General features: G+C 46.0%; 1 long non-coding RNA gene across 1 annotated transcript; it reads right to left on the reverse strand.

Annotated features, from left to right (window-relative positions):
• Positions 1-2445: 2445 nt before the first annotated feature.
• LOC118168741 lies at positions 2446-18564 on the reverse strand. Its single transcript, XR_004751765.1, has 3 exons — positions 18451-18564; positions 12188-12314; positions 2446-2483 (listed from the first exon to the last, which is right to left on the reverse strand). It is a non-coding gene; the product is annotated as an uncharacterized LOC118168741 (long non-coding RNA).
• Positions 18565-18668: the final 104 nt, after the last annotated feature.

Raw genomic sequence — 18668 nt, forward strand, 5'->3', positions numbered from 1 at the left:
ATGGAGTGATACATGGCATTATATATGTGTATATTTATATATATATGTACATGTATACATATATACACACATATATACATATACACGCAGATACAGAAATGGCGGGCAGGGCCTATATTTTGGTATCGAGGCCCCTCGAAGCAGCTGCAGGAGCCGTCGGGCCCTGGAAGGCCTCGCGAGAGCGGCTGACGAGGTGTGCAGTTTTTGAGCAAGTGGCAATTTGGCGAGAGGAGCTTTACAGGCTACGAGGCACCTGGTGATCCAAATGAGAGATTGAAAGGTGGTATCAAGCACTGGCACCAGCTGAGCCGCAGTCCTGCCTTACATCCTCTCAGGAGACTGGTGAGGGATCCTCCAACCCTGCACTGGCATGATCAATGGACTCCCAAGATGAGGGAGGCTGAACGCTCATATTTGCTCAGAGCAGACAGAGGAACCTCCCACTGGCCCCTGAGCTGGCCCTACACAGTAAACATGATGCTCTGGGGCTCATACAATTCAGGGATAACAATAACACAAATAGGGGCTTCCAAGTTTAATTCCTCCACACAACTACCACCCATTTTTACTCTTTCATTTAGAGACAGCTGAGGTCACTACAAGGAAACTACACTGCATCAAAAGGGACTTTCAGTCTTTCAGAAAGATGTTGAATGGACTGGGCACCCAGGTATGGTTCTCCTCAAACCTCCCTGTCACCCAGGAAAGAAGCAACGTACAGATCAGGTGAAAGATCAGCTGCACAGCTGGTGCCATTCTTGGGGCTTTGGGTGCTACGATCTCTGACAGTTTTCTGAGAGGCAGGGAATGCTGACACTGGATGGGCCCCACCTGACAAAGTGGGGCAAGAGCCTGCATGTCTGCTGGGAAAGCTACACGGAAGACAGCAAGCATTCTAGGAGTCTCCTGGAGTGCACTGGGAACAACACCTACTTCCTCATCCAGGTATTAGCCAAGCCAAGCAGAGGAGAGGCGTTTCTAAACCTGGTTCTCACCACTGTGGATGACCTTGCGATACACATTAGGATTGGAGGCGGTCTGCATTGCAGGGACCTTGCCCTGGTTGACTTTGTGATCTCAGGGGATGTGAGCTTGTCAAAGACCAAGGTCAGGACCCTCACCTTTAGAGGAGCACACTTACTTCCAGTTATTCTCCCCATTAGTGGAGGAGAGCCCATGGGATGCACTGTCACTGGGGACAGAGGATATGATGGGAGCTGACTAATCCTTGGGGATGTTTTTCTGAGAGCAAGCGCAAGAGCTCTCCATTCCCATATCCAATAAATCAGACAGGGAGGGCAGGAAACCGATACGGCTGGGCAATGCCCTCCCAGTCAACCTTAGACAAAGGAAAGAAGGACCTGCACAGACGGGGGAAACAGGGCTGTGTGCCCAGGGACAAGTACAAAACCACTGTTGGGACATGCACAGATGGGATCAGTAGAGCCAAGGCATTGACATACCTAACCATGGTGAGGGATGAAAAAAAGAAAAACAAAAAAAGAAAAAAGAAGGAATTCCACAGGTAAATCCCCAGGTACATTGGCCAGAAAAGTAAAAGACTACAGAGAGGAGTGTACTGCCTCTAACAGATGTGGTTGGAGGTCTGGTAATGACAGGAATGGAGGAAGCGAAAGCTGAGGTACTTCTCTGAGGTACTCCTACTTCTTTGTGTGTCTTCACTGGCACTCAGGCTGCCCACATCTCTCCTGTTCCCATACCTCCAGGCACAGCCTGAGGGAGCAGAGTCCCTCCCGCTGTAGGCAAAGAGCAGTTCAGGACCTCCCGGTGCAACTGAACAGCTGTAAGTAAGTCTATAGGGCCTGGTGACATAGATATCGGGGTTCTGAGGAAACTCGTTGCTGTAGCAGCCACACTGCTCTCCATCCATTATTCATTGTATTTGAAAAGAAAGAAAGAAGTCACAGTAGTCAGCAAAGTCCCTGGTGACGAAAACAGCACACAATATCACTCCCATTTCTCAAAAGGGTAGAAAGGAGGACATGAACTACAGACCAGGGAGCTATGCCTCTGTGCCTGGCAAGATCATGGACCCGAACCTCCTGGACGCCTTTTTAGGGCACTTGCAAGACCAAGAGGTGATCTGAGATACAGCTGGCATAGCTTCACCAAGGGCAAATCATGCCTGACCTACCTGCTGGCCTTCTTTGATGGAATGACCACATTTAAGTAAGCAAGTAAAAGTAAGCAAGCAAGTTGACTTAGGAAGACCAACTGATGTCATCTACCTGGACTTCCGTACAGCTTCTGACACAGTCCCACATGACATCCTGATTTCTACCTTGGAGAGATGATTGATAGATATGGATTTGAAGGGTGGACCATTCTGTGGACAAGGAAATCGCTTGGATGCACCCAGAGAGTAGTAGTCAATGGCTCCACATCTCACCCAGATGATGGCCGCTGATGAGTGGTGACCCTTAAGGGCCCGTCTTGGCACTGGTGCTTTTCAATATCTTCATCTATGATATAGATGATGGGATTAGGTAAGTAAGTGCACCACCAGTGAGTTTGCAGATGACAACAAGATGAGTGAGTGGTGCCGTTGATAAAAGGAAAGGATGCCATCCACAGGGACCTGGATAAGCTTCAGAGGTGGGCCTGCATGAACGGACTGAGGTTCGGCACATCCGAGTGCAGGGTGCTGGACCTGGGATGGGGCAATCCTGGGCATGAGTACAGACTGGGAGAAGAACCTACTAAGAGCAGCCCTGTGGAGATGGATTCCAGGGTTCTGGAGGATGAGAGGCTCAACATGAGCCAGCAGTGTGCGCTTGCGGCCCTGAAGGCCAACGGTATCCTGGGCTGCATCAATAGAGTGGCCGGCAGGTCAAGGAAGCTGATCATCCCTCTCTGCTCTGCCCTCGTGAGGCCCCGCTTCCTTGGAGTACTGTGGGCCCCGGCAGAAGAAGGATGCAGACCTGTTGGAACAGGTCCAGAGAAGGGCCCCGAAGATGATTGGAAGGCTGGAGCACCTCTCCTATGAAGAGAGGTCGAGAGAACTGGGGATGTACAGGCTGGAGAAGAGCAGGCTCTGTGGAGACTTACACTAATTACAGGGTTCTTATAAAAAGGACAGGGATCTTTACTCATGTAGACAACGATAGGACAAGGGGAAATGGTTTTAAACTTCAGGAGGAGAGATTTAGATTGCATGGGGGAAGACTACCTTTACTCAGAGGGTGGTGAGGCACTGGAACAGGATGCCCAGAGAGGTTGTGGATGCCCCATCCCTGGAGGTGTTCCAGGCCAGGCTGGATGGGGCCCTGGTGAACCTTATCTAGCAGGTGGTGTCCCTGCCTATGTTGGGAGGGGTTGTTCCCAGATGATCTTTAGGATCCCTTCCAACCCATGTCACTCTATTATTCTATGAAAAATGCACTACTTTGTGGATAGATCAGAAATTCCTGCAGCTTTGAGGTCTAAACATAACATCACTACAATTTCTTATATTACAGAGCATATAAAAACAGTACTGTGAAAAGTACTGCTAAACATTATAATAGATACTCCTCACTCTCCCAGCTGCTGCACAACAGCGGCTGGGAGAGTGAGGAGTGAGAACCAGCCCTGAAGACCCCAGGATCGGTGCAGAGGGAAGGCAGGAGGTGGGGCAGGACGCTCTGCGGCATATGGAGAGCCCCCTGGTGGAGCAGGATGTCCCCCTGCGGCCCGTGGGTCCTGCAGCAGAGGGGATCTCCCCGCTGTGGCCTGTGGAGGAGCCACCGGCAAAGCTGGTAGATCTGGCCTGGAAGAGGCTGAGGCCGGTGGAGAGCCCCTGTGGGACTGGGCCCCGGGCCTGCTACTATCCTGTTACTATCCCTTTGCAAAGGCGATAGGTTACTATAAAAAAGTAAAAAAGTAAAAAAGGCGAAAGGTTACTATCGCCTTTGCAAAGGCGATCAGCTCCGGGGCAGACGTGCTCTGCAGCGGAGCAGGGGACCGAGGCGGGCAGGGCTTTTTGTCCGGCATCGAGGCCACTCGGGGGAGCCGCCGGGACCCGGCAGTCCTCGCGAGGGAGGCTGACGAGGCGCGGGCGGAGCCAGCAGCGCCCCCTCCCGGGCTGTTTAAAAGTTGCCCCTAGGGAGCGCGAGCGACCAGGAGCGCGGCGACCAGGACGGGCAAACAGGGCGTGGCGCGTCGAAGGGCGTGGCGAGGCAGTTCGCGCGGGCAGGGCGAGCGGGGGGCCCATCGTCGCTCTGTTGCAGCTGCCTCTCCCTTCGGTGCTTGCAACCTGCTTGCGTAGAACCTGACCATGGTATCAACCAGGCAGAAAACCGTGGCCTCCGCATCTCGTGAGGCATCTCCAGCCACGGTCACCAGTGTGGCTACTCAGACGGAGGGCTCGGGGAAACACGCAGCCGTCCAGGTCCTGGGCTGCAGAGTGTGCCCCAGCCTTCTGTCGGTCTCCGACAGCAGTGGAGGGTATGCCTGTGGGAGGTGTGCCCAGGTTGAAGAACTGCTCAGCCAGGTAGCGGAGCTCCAGGAGGAGGTGAACAGGCTCAGGATCATCAGGGAATCAGAGATGGAAATTGACTGGTGGAGGTGCACTCTACCCTCTCTGAGGCAGGCTCACGAGCCTGCCACAGCACAGGCATCTCCTGTTATGCAGAAGACAGAGGTTCCCTCCTCCTGCCAGGCAGCGGGAGGAGACCTAGATCAAGGGGGGGAATGGAGGCAGGTGCCTATTCGGGGTGGTAGGCGAGCCCTCTCTCTGCCCACCTCACCTTCTCATCTACCCTTAAATAATCGATATGAAGGACTAGAACAAGACAATCTGAATGACATAGTAGATAAAAACCCGTCCCAGTTGGAGGGGGCGCCTAAGACAAGGCGACCTACACATCGCATTGCCACATCATCCTTCAAAAAAGAAAGAAGGGCTATTGTTATGGGGGGCTCCCTTCTGAAAGGGACAGAGGGACCGATATGCCGACCGGACCCAACCCGCAGAGAAGTCTGTTGCCTCCCTGGGGCTCGGGTGAGAGACTTTGCCACGAAAGTCAAGCGCCTGGTACGGCCCACTGACTACTACCCGCTACTGGTCTTTCAGGCTGGTAGCGATGAAGTAGCAACGAGAAGTCCGAAGGCGATCAAAAGAGACTTTAGGGATTTGGGGCGACTACTTAGAGGATCAGGGGCGCAGGTTGTGTTTGCCTCTGTCCTTCCGATAGGGGGGATCGAAGCTGAAAGGCGTGCTGTTCACATAAACTCGTGGCTTCGAGACTGGTGTGACCGGCAGAATTTTGGGTTCTTTGATCACGGGAAGGTCTATGCTACACCGGGCCTGATGGCACCGGATGGGATGCGCCTCTCTCGGAGAGGGGTAAGGATCTTTGGTCAGGAGTTGGCAGGGCTGATAGGGCTTTAAACTAGAGTCGAAGGGGGAAGGGGCTAAAACCAGGCACACCGGTGAAGACCTAAGGGATGGTACGCTAGAATCAGAGGGGCTGTGTGCCAGTGAGGTCCTTCGGTCAGATCCACAAGGTGCTGAGTGTAAGGAGACGCACCTGAAGTGCTTCTACACGAACGCATGCAGCATGAGGAATAAAATGGATGAGCTAGAAGTCCTGGCCCAGTCCCGCAACTACGACATCATCGGCATAAGCGAAACCTGGTGGGATGAGTCCTGTGACTGGGGTGTTGCGATAGATGGTTACAGGCTCTTCAGGAGGGACAGGCAGGGTAGGCGAGGTGGTGGGGTGGCGATGTATGTGAAGCAGGGGCTGGACTGTGTGGAACTTCAGGTCGGCAATGGCAAAGTTGAGAGCCTCTGGGTAAGGATCAAGGGACGAACGAATAAAGGGAATGTCGTTGTGGGAGTCTATTACAGACCGCCTGGCCAGGACAATAGCGCCGATAAATTATTCTTTACAGAACTAAGAGAGGCCTCGAGATTAACTCCCCTTGTCCTTATGGGGGACTTCAACTTGCCAGACGTTAACTGGGAGTGCCACACGGCTGACACGAGCAAGTCCAGGAGGTTCATGAAGCACCTAGATGATAACTTCTTGGTGCAGGTGCTAACGGAGCCAACTAGGAAAGGTGCCCTCCTAGACCTGTTGCTAGAAAACAGAGAGGGTCTGGTGGGAGATGTGGTGATTGGTGGCCGCCTTGGTCATAGCGACCATGAAGTGGTTGAGTTCAAAATTTACGGTGACAGAAGGAAAAGTGCCACCAAAACCTCATCCCTGGATATGGGGAAAGCGGACTTCAGGCTGCTCAGGGAACTAATCAGCAAGGTTCCCTGGGAAACTGCTCTTGAAGGCCTCGATGTCCACCAGAGCTGGTCATTCTTTAAGCGATGCCTCCTAGAAGCACAAGATCAGGCAATTCCTAAATATCGCAAGTCAGGCAGGCGGGGCAGGAGGCCGGCGTGGCTGACCAGGAACATTCTAATGGAGATTAGGCGGAAACAGAGAGTGTTTCGCTACTGGAAGGAGGGCCAGGTGTCATGGAAAGAATACAGGGATGCTGTTCGTGTTTGTAGGGAGAAAATTCGTGTGGCCAAAGCACGCCTAGAGTTGAAGCTGGCTGTGTCTGTGAGAGAAAACAAAAAGGGTTTTTTTAGATATGTGAATGGAAAAAGGAGAACTAAAGAATACATAGGACCGCTCCTTGATAGGGAAGGTCTCCTCACAGACAATGACATAGGCAAAGCAGAGACGCTTAACACCTTCTTTGCCTCTGTCTTCATTGCCGATGATGGGCTTCGGGACCCAGGGTGCCCCGAGCTGGAGGACCGGGACGGTGGGGATGACAAACTCCCAACCGACCCTGAACGTGTGCGGGATTTGCTACTCCACCTCGATCCCTACAAGTCCATGGGTCCGGATGGGATTCATCCCCGGGTGCTGAAAGAGCTGGCGGACGTCATCGCGGAACCTCTCTCAATTATTTTTCAACGATCCTGGGAATTTGGAGAGGTCCCGGTAGACTGGAAGCTGGCAAATGTTGTGCCGATTTTCAAGAAGGGTCAGAAAGAAGACCCTTGCAATTACAGGCCTGTCAGTCGCACGTCAGTGCCTGGTAAAATCATGGAGAAGATGGTTCTCGAACTTATTGAGGCGCACCTGGGGGACAAAGCAGTCATTGGTCCCAACCAGCATGGGTTTGTGAAGGGTAGGTCCTGCCTAACTAACTTGATTTCCTTTTATGATAAGATCACCCGTATGGTGGACCAAGGGAAACCAGCTGATGTGATTTTTTTGGACTTCAGCAAGGCTTTTGACACGGTCTCCCATAGGATCCTACTGGACAAAATGTCCACCATACAGCTAAATAAAAACATCATACAATGGGTAAGCAATTGGCTAACGGGCAGGGCCCAAAGGGTTATGGTAAATGGGGCTGCGTCAGGCTGGCGGGCGGTCACCAGTGGGGTCCCTCAAGGCTCCATTTTAGGGCCGGTACTTTTCAATATTTTTATAAACAATCTGGATGTAGGAATAGAAGGTATTTTGAGCAAGTTTGCTGATGACACCAAACTTGGAGGAGTCGTGGACTCGAATGAGGGTGGAAAGGCCTTGCAGAGGGATCTGGATAGGTTGGAGAGCTGGGCGATCACCAACCGTATGAAGTTCAATAAGAGCAAGTGCTGGGTCCTGCACCTGGGACAGGGAAACCCTGGCTGCACGTACAGACTGGGCGATGAGACGCTGGAGAGCAGCCTAGAAGAGAGGGATCTGGGGGTCGTGGTAGACAGCAAGTTGAATATGAGCCAGCAGTGTGCCCTGGCAGCCAGGAGGGCCAACCGTGTCCTGGGGTGCATCAAGCACGGCATCGCTAGTAGGTCAAGGGAGGTGATTGTCCCGCTCTACTCTGCGCTGGTGCGGCCTCACCTCGAGTACTGTGTGCAGTTCTGGGCACCACAGTATAAAAAGGACATGAAACTGTTGGAGAGTGTCCAGAGGAGGGCTACGAAGATGGTGAAAGGCCTGGAGGGGAAGACGTACGAAGAACGGCTGAGGTCACTGGGCCTGTTCAGCCTGGAGAAGAGGAGGCTGAGAGGAGACCTCATCACAGTCTACAACTTCCTCGTAAGGGGGTGTCGAGAGACAGGAGACCTTTTCTCCATTAACACCAGTGACAGGACCCGCGGGAATGGGGTTAAGCTGAGGCAGGGGAAATTTAGGCTTGACATCAGGAGGGGGTTCTTCACAGAGAGGGTGGTTGCACACTGGAACAGGCTCCCCAGGGAAGTTGTCACTGCACCGAGCCTGTCTGAATTTAAGAAGAGATTGGACTGTGCACTTAGTCACATGGTCTGAACTTTTGGGTAGACCTGTGCGGTGTCAAGAGTTGGACTTGATGATCCTTAAGGGTCCCTTCCAACTCAGGATATTCTATGATTCTATGATTCTATCCCTGTTAAGGGATCAAAGGGAGACGATCATCTAGCAAGTGATAGTTTCCTGTCTATCCTCTGTCACTTAGCTGCCTTTCCTTTTTCTTAGGAGGGACTCCACTTCTGATGCCAGTGCTATTTTTCAGCTGAAATTATACTGCCTTACAATGGCTCTCCTATTGACCCGTGGAGTCAGTTGCTCCAAGTTAGTATTTGGACTTACTTTGTTTCATGTACTGGCTATGCGTGACTTTTACTTTTTTATATAACAAGTAAGTTTGCAAGGCTCCTGAAAGACCTTCCAAAGAGGTGTGATGTATTTAAGAAATTCCGGCTATGAAAGACAATAGGGAGAGGGGTGAACAAATAACTAAATGACATCCAAACACAGTAAAATGGAAAGTAACCTAGGCAGATTTGATCTGCAAATAATTTGTGCAGTCCTGGTTAGTTCAGAAAAAACTCACTTTAGTTACGTATCTGTGAGGACTTTCGGTATGTAGATATTTCTGTGGTTAGGCCGGGTCCTTCGTATGATTTCTGGCTCTGGTATGTGACGGACCTCTTTAAAAAACACTCCTTCCCTCTGTTTCCAGCCTCTGCCCCACTGCATAGCCTAAAACACACACATCATTCCAACTTCTTTTTGGTCTATCCCTTATGCTAAACTTTTCATCCACCTTTGAGTACAGTTGGCCTGTTTCTACTTCCTTGTTGATTTCCTGCAATGAGACATTAGCATCTAGTAACCAGGCACTCAGTCTCTGTCAAAAGATCTTATGAGCAGTGGGAAAGTGAGTTCAGAGAGTCCTGGTGGATGTCTGCAAGAGAAAAACTCTCCAGAGCACTTTTTTTTTTTTTTTTTTTTTTTCCAGTGTACTCATTCTAAAGTTATCCAGCATACACTTCTAGCTCGATGTTACTTAAAGTACAATATATGTTTTGAAAGGTGCTTATTTCAGGCAACAGTGCAAAACAAATCAGTAACTGTTGGTTTCAGCATAAATCAAAGACTTGCACGTAGGATGCATAATCTGTGCATGTGGGCTGAGTTTGGTGCCTCCCAGCCTTTCCCTGCCTTGAACTTAAGGCTTGAATGCAAAGCTTCCTTAAAAGCTGACATTGTGGCTGTTTAACGTCTGCAACTGAAGGAAACAGGTCTGGATCCTTGGCAGATACCTTTGGTAATATCAGCTAAGGCCAAGAAAGGTGATGATCTGTTCATACATAATATTTTCCTGCTGAGGCAGGCGGGGCTTTGTAATGCTTCTTTGACGTCTCAAATCTTAATGAAAAGCGAGCGCTCTTCCCAGATTGAAACCCACTGCCTACTGCATTTACTGATTATTGTCCCTCTTCATTTACATCCTTTCTTTGAGTCATTTCTCATTCTCATGTGTCCTTTGCTTGCAAAAGGCAAGTCAAAACTGTCTATAACACAGATGTGAAAATATGTACCTGTAATAAACTATACTTTACATTAATCTTTATTAGGAAATTCCAAAATACAGCTAGAGGTCCCTTTCAGAAGGCAAAGGATTGTGGTATGCCATGCCTACCTATGGCGTGCTTTCCTAATGCAAATAATGCCACGTTCTAGTAGCTAAACATTCTTGATTTTGTCCCCTAAAATGCTTAAGAGTACGTTGTAGGTCATGCTGTTTATTACTTGTATTACTTTCAACTCCTAAGATACTCTTGAGGAATACAGATCAGAGAAACCCTCTACAAACAAGCGTCTTTTACGCCTCGAGCTACAGTGGATATGAGTCCTGCAAGACATGGATATAAACTTTATACCCATTGTCCCTCTAAAACGTTGTGGTGCGCTGCACAGTGACCACCAGAGAGTTTATATGTGGCCCAAGCTGTGGTGCAGTTTCCTCCCCCTGTCTGAAAAAAGCCCGCAAACCGTAAAAGTGCTTGCACTCATAATGATGGCTGTATCCACGGTCCAATTTGCATAGTTATCAGCTGATTATTTTTTTTTTTTTTTTGGTTCTATAGGGTCTCTCCTAATCAGGTTCATACTGTTGGAGGCTGTGGGATCCACTCATCGTCGTCCTGCAATAATTTCGTTACTACACCTCTGACCTATGGGCCTATTCATACTGAGACTGAGACTCTCCCGCTGGTTAAATCTGTCCCTTGATAATAAATGCTGCAAAGACATACTTATAAGGACTAGACTGAGGCCATTAATTTAGAGCAAAAATAATACTGTCTGTCAGACTTTGATTATTTTAATCCTCCGGACTGAGTAGCACAATCCCGATAAAACTCACATTGCTGGAAACTGACCTGTTGCTTTCTCCAGATCTCTCAGAGCACGCTCCAAAGCTGTTTGCTTTCCATGATCTCTACGGTTTTATCCTTCCATATTATCTCATTTTCATAATACTGTCAATGTATTTGTTCTGTTGCTCTATGACCACCATCTTCATTATTTCATTTGTTTTTTTGTTTCTTTGCTTAGTCAGAAAAGAAACATCTGATGATGAATTATGGACCTTTTGTTTTGCCCTTCCACCGTCAATGCTTAGGCATGTAACTTTGTTTACCTTTTTCTTGATCACACGGTTGACTTAAGGGATTCCAGTGCTTTCTACTGTCCCCTTTTCCCCATCAGAGACACATAAGCATCCAAGGAAATGAGTCAATATAAACACATTCCAGAGGGAATTTATCTTCTCTACACACTTCCCCTTATTTGAAGCTTTTGCTTTTGGGTGGAGGCCCACAGTATCGCTCTACTATGATATAGCTCTCAACCCGTGGAGCTTGGCTGAAACAACAAATCAGTATCGCATGTCTAACCTAAAAGTAACAATGAAATTTCACTGCCTGTGACCTGCTGCTATTTATACGCATAAGGTAGATCTCATACGTTTAGCAGATTAAAATAAAAAAGGTTGGAAAAAAAAAAAAACACAAAACACAACCAACACAACCTCATTAGACCAACAGAGAAATAAACGTGGCACCATTAAGGGTGAGGTGAAGAACGCCATAAAAAAAGGGTTACGTCCAGGAAAGTGGTACAGAGGAGACAGAAAATAGTGACATGCTAACATATACAAGCAAAAGTGCTATCTCAGACAAGGAAGCTAACAGAAAGCACAGGGCGGACGGGGAAGAGGAGGGAGGACCGTTGCGAAAGAGTTCAAGATCGGTGTGGAATGATCGGCCCAAAACCAACGAGTTTTTTGTCAGGCTCTAAAAATCAACAGATCTGCCATGTGCTTCAGCAAACTGCCATTTCTTTCCGTAGCGAGGCAGATAACTTTTTATCAGAAGTGTCGCTCGGTGAAATAATTGCCAGCAATAATGGTGCAATAGCAGCATACTCAGAGCACAATTTATCCATGACTATTCTATCTTTCACCTTCAAAGCTTCTACTGCCTCGCAGATCACATCAAAATGACACCTCTGTCGTTAATGACAGTGGTCTAATGTGATACAGAGCAGTCAAATCACTTCTCTGGATAGGCAGAATGCTCTCATATTAAACTTGGCATGCGCACAGGTCCTGACATTCATATTCAGATTTGTATTTGTGTGGAAGAGGGTGGTTTAACATACAGATTTATTCATATTTGAAACGGCCTGATTTTAGAAAGCACAAAATTTACTGGGATTAGAAGGCAGGGAGGCCGAGAGTAGCATGTGGGCATTTAATTACTGCATCGCAAATGCCTGGATTTAGGAAATTTCTATTGCCGTGGCCTTGGCATTGGTTAGACCGTGTCAGAGGTCAGAGATGTGAGTTGTCTTTAAAGAAACAAACAACTAAACAAGACAAATAATGATAAACATACCTTAAAATGCACAGACTGCCCTTGTAGGCAAAACAAGTATTTTCTGGCTCCGGTAACAGGCCGCACTGCTGTGAAGCTCTTCTCGGTGATTGTTAGTCACAAAGAAGAAAGTCGGCAAATTGCGGTTCTTAAAAAGAAAGAATTGTCTGTTTATATTCCAGTCCTGGTTTGCACTTAGCATAGGACAATAAATCTCTAGGCATGAGCAGTATTGCTTTTGCAGTATACATAAATACGCATGCTACTAACACGGTGGTGGGGACTCCATTTGTTTAAGTTCCATTAGGATGTGTAGTTAAAAGCCTTATTAAAAGGTTCAATTTCTCACTTCGGTGATTAACTTTATTGCCTAAAGGTTAAGTAAAGCTTCAAAGGGAAAAATGAGTTTTAGGAGTATTGTCATATTTTACCAACTTTTCCAAAGGAAATGTTTCCTGAAAAGGCTGTGTGGGTGGAAGGTTACGACTTGATCCTAGTGTGCATTTCTGTTGTGTTTTATCTAAAAAATAGACAATCTGACAAATTAGTCAGCTCACATCAAATGGTGCTAACAACCACCACAAAAATGCTGCTTTGGAGACAAAGAAAGACCAATTATTTCAACTTTTTTTTTTTTTTTTTTTTTTTTTTTTTTTTTTTCCCTCCCTAAATATTACTGCTAATCCAAGAAAAAAGAATATCCTAACTTCTTTCTCAGTTTAGGTGTTTGGCTTGCAAACATGAAACTTTTGTCCACAGCCGTTAGCCGTATATCTTCATTTAAACAGCATATAATGCCAATTACTGACTATATGTCAGTGTACTTTGTTTTATGTGCCTCTGGCCTTGACGATCATTGATTGTAGGCATATTTGAGCAGCTTACCTTGAAAAAACAGTACAGCAATTACGTGAACTGGATTTTGATCCTAGAACAGGATTATGGGCTGGGGGGCCATAATGCTTCTGTGAAGGTAGGTCATGGGATGCTGTGTTTTGCAGAGGTAAAGAAATGGCTCTCATCTGTGTTCAAAAAGGTGAGTAGACTGTTTCTGCAAAGTTCTCATGATTATTACTTCACTGTCAGCCAGACAGCAAGATTTTCTTTGGGTATTTTTTTTTCCTTTATCTGACCTACAGTTATGACATATAGAGACTGCCTTGCCTTTTCCTTTCCCTTTTTCTTTCCTTCTCCTTTTCCCTTTAGCTTAGTTCACTTTAGCTTTGTTTAGCTTGTTTTGTGTTATGGTTTTGAATTGCCCTGCCTTCTCTTCTAACTTATTCATACCTGCTTCCTTGGGAATAAGTACCAACTTGGGAAGCTGGAGCTGCCGGGAGTGTCCAGAAACCATAGAGTGCTGTGCAATACAGTGTTCTGTATTTTTTTCCTGGCCCAGACTGCAGTATCGTGCGAGTCCTTCCTTCTTCCCAGTATCTGTCATCCGATTGCTGAGGACTAAAAGATACCCAAACAGATGTTTTGGGAAACACCCCTGAAGAATGCCGTCTCTACAGAAGCAAAACATTCCTTGGATTTCTCCATAAAGACCTGCCCCCCAGTGTCTCTCACCCAAGATCGTTGCTGCCGGGCAGATTGAGTGTGAAACAAGACGCTGCAAATAAACATTACATAAAGCTCTTAAATTGTTTTACTTTCAGTTTAATTTACCTGGGGAGCCCCGATAGCCTAAAACCTCTATTTTCTCACAGGTCAGGAGTGGTACAGGAGGAATTATCGGAAGTTTCTCCCACCGATCCTGCTGGGATGGCTCGCCTTTTACCTGCAGTCATGTTGTCTAAGGCCAAAGAAATAATTAGCCTTTGTTGCTGTTTGTTATCAGAGTTTCTATTTTAACCTTGGTATGCTATCCACACTGACACAGCATTACTAAAACATTCGATACTGACTAAATTGTGCTGGCCAAAACACTTTGCTATCAGCCGTCATGCCATTTGTGAAACACAGATGCTTTTCCATCCGTTCTTAGCACCTTGTGTTTATGCTGAACAGTAAATTTAGAGGGAAAAATCCCTGTTTTCCCATGCCTGTGCCTCGTACCTATCCTAAAATAATTTGCCCATTTCTTTACCCATATAAATACTGTATATGCATTTGCATTTTTTTATTATAGACAAGCTTTTACTTACATTGACAATGCCAATATGCAATTCCACGTTTTCTACAAATTTTCGGTGTGAGGTTGTTGTGGTTTAACCTGGCTGGCAGCTAAACATCACACCCTTCCCCCTCTCTCTCTGGGATGGGAGAGAGAAATGAGAAAAATTGAAGCCTGTGGGTTGAGATAGAGACAGCTTATTAGGACAGAAAATAATAATAATAATAATAAGTACAAAACAAGTGATGCACAATGCAATTGCTCACCACCCGCTGACCAATGCCCAGCCCAACCCCGAGCAGCCACCCCCCCCCTCCCCCCCCCAGCTAGCCACCCCTATATATTGTTCAGCATGACGCCAGATGGTATGGAATACCCCTTTGGCCAGTTTGGGTCAGCTGTCTTGGGTCTGTCCCCTCCCAGCTCTTGCTGCACCCCCAGCCTGCCCGCTGGCAGGACAGAGCGAGGAGCTGAAAAGTCCTTGGCTTAGTGTAAGCACTGCTCTGCAACAAGTAAAACATTAAAAACCTGTGTTATCAACATTAGTCTCATCCTAAATCCAAAACATAGCACCCTACCAGCTACTGGGAGGAAAATTAACTCTATCCTAACTAAAACCAGGACAGAGGTTCTCCAGATAATGATTATTTTAAAATGCCCTACCGTTTTAATGCACAAAAATTACTTTCTGAAAAAGAGGTATAATCAAGGGGACTGCCGTTTTTTCCTCATTAAAATTCATAACATTCCGACTAAACCTGTGTAATAAATACATCTCTTGTCTTGAGAGACAATGTAACAACATGTAAAAGCATTCTGCGTTATGTACGCAAAAAATCCCTGTGTTTGGTACTCCTGATTCCTCCCCTCAAGTTCCCTCAAAAATGGAAAGTGAGAAACAAGGCCCCAGTCTGAACCTTCGCGGGGGTCGGGTAATGTTCATCTGCCCTTGGGTGGAATTCATGCCGTTGCTGGACTCCATACACAGTCTCTATTTTTTATTTGACTGGATTGCAACAGCTGCTTTGCTATTTCATTCAATTCTTTACGTTTATGCATGCCATAAATGGTCTCTTTGTACAAATACACAGTGGCTTTATATAAAGGCCTGCTCTGTAAAATAACATGGACCTGTCATCCTTTTGACTCTGCATTTGATTTCTCTGTAGGTCGGAAATTTCTGTACAAACTGTGCCTCGGCGGTGGCTTATACGAATCTCTCTCTGCGGTGTTCGCCCTTATTTATGCTTACCATCATCTGCTTTTTCCAGCATTAGATGTTGAGCTTTTTTCTAAGGCATGACCACTGGTAGTTGCTGAACCGAGTATATTTTTGTCTATTTCAGGTTCTGGATTACACTTTACCTAAAAGGTCACTGTGCAAAGAATCCGCTAGATGTAAGTGAGCGGTTTCTTCTCTTCAGAGTAGTAATAGAAGTAATAGAAGTAGCATAAGTAGTAATAGAAGTAGCATAGAAGCGTTTCTCTCCCGATGATGACTTTGTAAGGAGAAATACTTCCAAAACCTCTGCCCTGTAATCTTCCCAGAATCCTAACTAAAACGTGCTTTTGGAGAATGCAAAGATATACTAGTCCCAGGATGAACCTGCCCTACGGTTGCATTTTGTGCCATACAGACATTTGGGAGCTTATCCTTGAAGATGCATTAGTCTTGATTTAAGGTCTTTTGACACATTGTTACAGCACACCACCATTGCTTCACACCTGCCATTCTGTCAGTCAGAGGAGAGGGAGGGGAAACAATTTTGATGTCAATCACCAAATCCTTCGGGAGGTGTAACCTGTTAAGACATATTACCCTTTGCCCGACGCGATTTACAGACTTTGAATTTAAAGGACATGTGCCAGAAATAATTAGAGACTAATCTTTTTGTACTCGCTTATGAATGAAGGCATTTAGTACCGCCGGCACATTTATATTGTCCAGAAGAAGAAAGAAACAGAGGAGCTGAGCATGGAACTACTACCATTTCGTTTTCTATTACTCGATCATGCTGGCTAAATGTTAACCTCTTCTGTCCTCACGGAAGAAATACTTACAACTGTAGTTGTAATTTACACATAGATTAAATGTCCTGGCATGGGACAGATGATGCTGGCGGGATGTACGATCGCTGCCATTGTTTATGAACCAAGACGTTGCTTTTAAAATTAATAATAATAATAATTATATGAACTTACTGAAATACTAAAATCTTGCAAATTTTTAAAAAGAGAAAATCTGGCTCTTGCATTTTAGTGACTTCAAAAAACAGTCTCAACCTAGAGAATTACAATTTGCATGGGCATGGCTTGGTTCACCTTGCAACTCTTCTACTGCAATTACTCACAGACATCAAAAGAGTAACATCAACCTCAAAATCTTAATTTAGGACATAAATCCTGAGCTGAAGGAGACTTTTTTTTTCTCCTCATTTTGGGTTTTCAAAATAATGCAAAAGAAAAGAGGCATTTACGCAGCTCGCTTGTTACTGCTCGCAACTCATCTCTGGAAGGAACATCTTGTCCTTAGACTGACCTTAGAGCTGCAAGCTAAAGAAAATTGCTACAAAACAAGAATAACTATGGAGTAAGTAAAAGAACAGTCAGGTCAGGTACTGTATAGTCCAGAGAGAATTAGAATAACAAATTCATTTTATTGTGTTTTGTTTGTTTGTTTTACTCTATTGCACTGTATTACTGTACGTACAGCTTGTTTGGGCTATGACTGGGATGGAGCTGCGGAAGGTCTGACATGCAGCTGCCACTGTGTTTTATCACATCACTACTGCAGAGAATGATTTTGGTAGCTGACCTGCAAAAACTTCAAGTACATTGTTTGGTAGGCAAACCCTGTGACATTCCCTCATTACAGCCTTAGAACAAGTGAAATTCCTTTCCTCTCAGGAAACATGCTCTTTTCTACATCTTTCTGCCCTCCCTCATTTTTTACACACATGCACACATGCGCTGGAAGAGAGAATGTGGAAATACAGAGAAGAAAGTGATTGCTCTCACCTGTGCCACAGACATTAGGGACATCGCCTTCCTAGAGAAACATGCTCTACTGATAGATAGTGTGGGTATCAAAATCACACGCGATTACAAGCCACGTAGTATTTGTATTCACTATTTCTATTCTCCATTTGTATTCACCAACTATTTTCATCAGGTAGATATAGACTAACACATGGACACATGCATTAGGCACGTATTTGTTTACTACTGTGATCTGAAGGAATGGAAGAGCTGATATATTTTTACTGGGTGATAGCAACACAGGTGTGCACTTGTAGCTGATTGCTTTGCATCGAGTCGCTTTCTACAAACTAAGTGAATCATTTTACAATCATTTTACAATGTGAAAGACTACGCCTTCTCACCTCTCATAGTTTAAATGGGTACCCTGAGGAAGGTGGGAACTTGAAACGCAGGGAAATAGAAATGGGAGTTGGATTTGGTTTTTACCATTGTGCACAGAGGGAGGAGGAAATCAAGCGCTTCTTCACTGTCCATCTCCCCTCCCTTTTAAATGTGTCATGTATCTGTCTAGACGTTCTTTGCCTTTTTCCATGTAATTATGGTACCTGAGCACCTCTGGCTATATCCCTCCCACACACCCCCAATCCTTTTCTCTCTCTGGAAGCAACTTGGATGCGACCATGTCAGCTAGCCCTTTAGCCTCTCTGATTCATCTTGCTGTGGCATTCATTTACTTAATATGTAACACTGGCAACTGTCCCTTGTCCTTAGGATCCAGTGAACGTGAAAAACAGTACATCGGTTTTAACACTACAAGCTAAGACTTTATAGGATGGACCGGAACTGCTGCTTTCAGGAAACATCAGCGCTCACAGCTACGTGTAAGTCAGATGCCGAAAACCTATACCTAATACAAGAACAAAACACTATAAGCAGCATCGTGTCTCATATTTTGTGGTAATACAAATATAAAGAAGCTGTATGTCTCCTGATGGCAGCCGATTGTGGATTCTGCTTTTATTTTAATAGCCGTAAAGCCATTTTGGACTTTTCACGGGCAATGGAGGTGGTGGTAATGGGATTTGAATCAGACTCCTGCTTTGAACATGGTCAGCAGAGAACCTTCAGTCTGGAAGGCTGTCAAATATGCTGTGACATTTAATCAACTGTTTGACTACAGGCTCACCTCTAGTGTCTGTGGTGAAGCAAACATGATTTTCCTCTCACCTTGCTTCACATCACACATCACTTTTTGGTGCACTGCCTTAGAGAGCTGCGTTATAGCCTTTTTTTTTTTTTTTTTTTTTTTTTTTCTTTCCTCTCTGAGAGAGACAGAGTAACAGAGGTCAGCTACAGTCATGAATTTTATGAAAGGTTTGCTGGGAAACCACATTAAATGGCAAC

This window comes from Oxyura jamaicensis, chromosome 6, assembly GCF_011077185.1.
Source record: "Oxyura jamaicensis isolate SHBP4307 breed ruddy duck chromosome 6, BPBGC_Ojam_1.0, whole genome shotgun sequence".
Lineage (NCBI taxonomy): Eukaryota > Metazoa > Chordata > Aves > Anseriformes > Anatidae > Oxyura > Oxyura jamaicensis.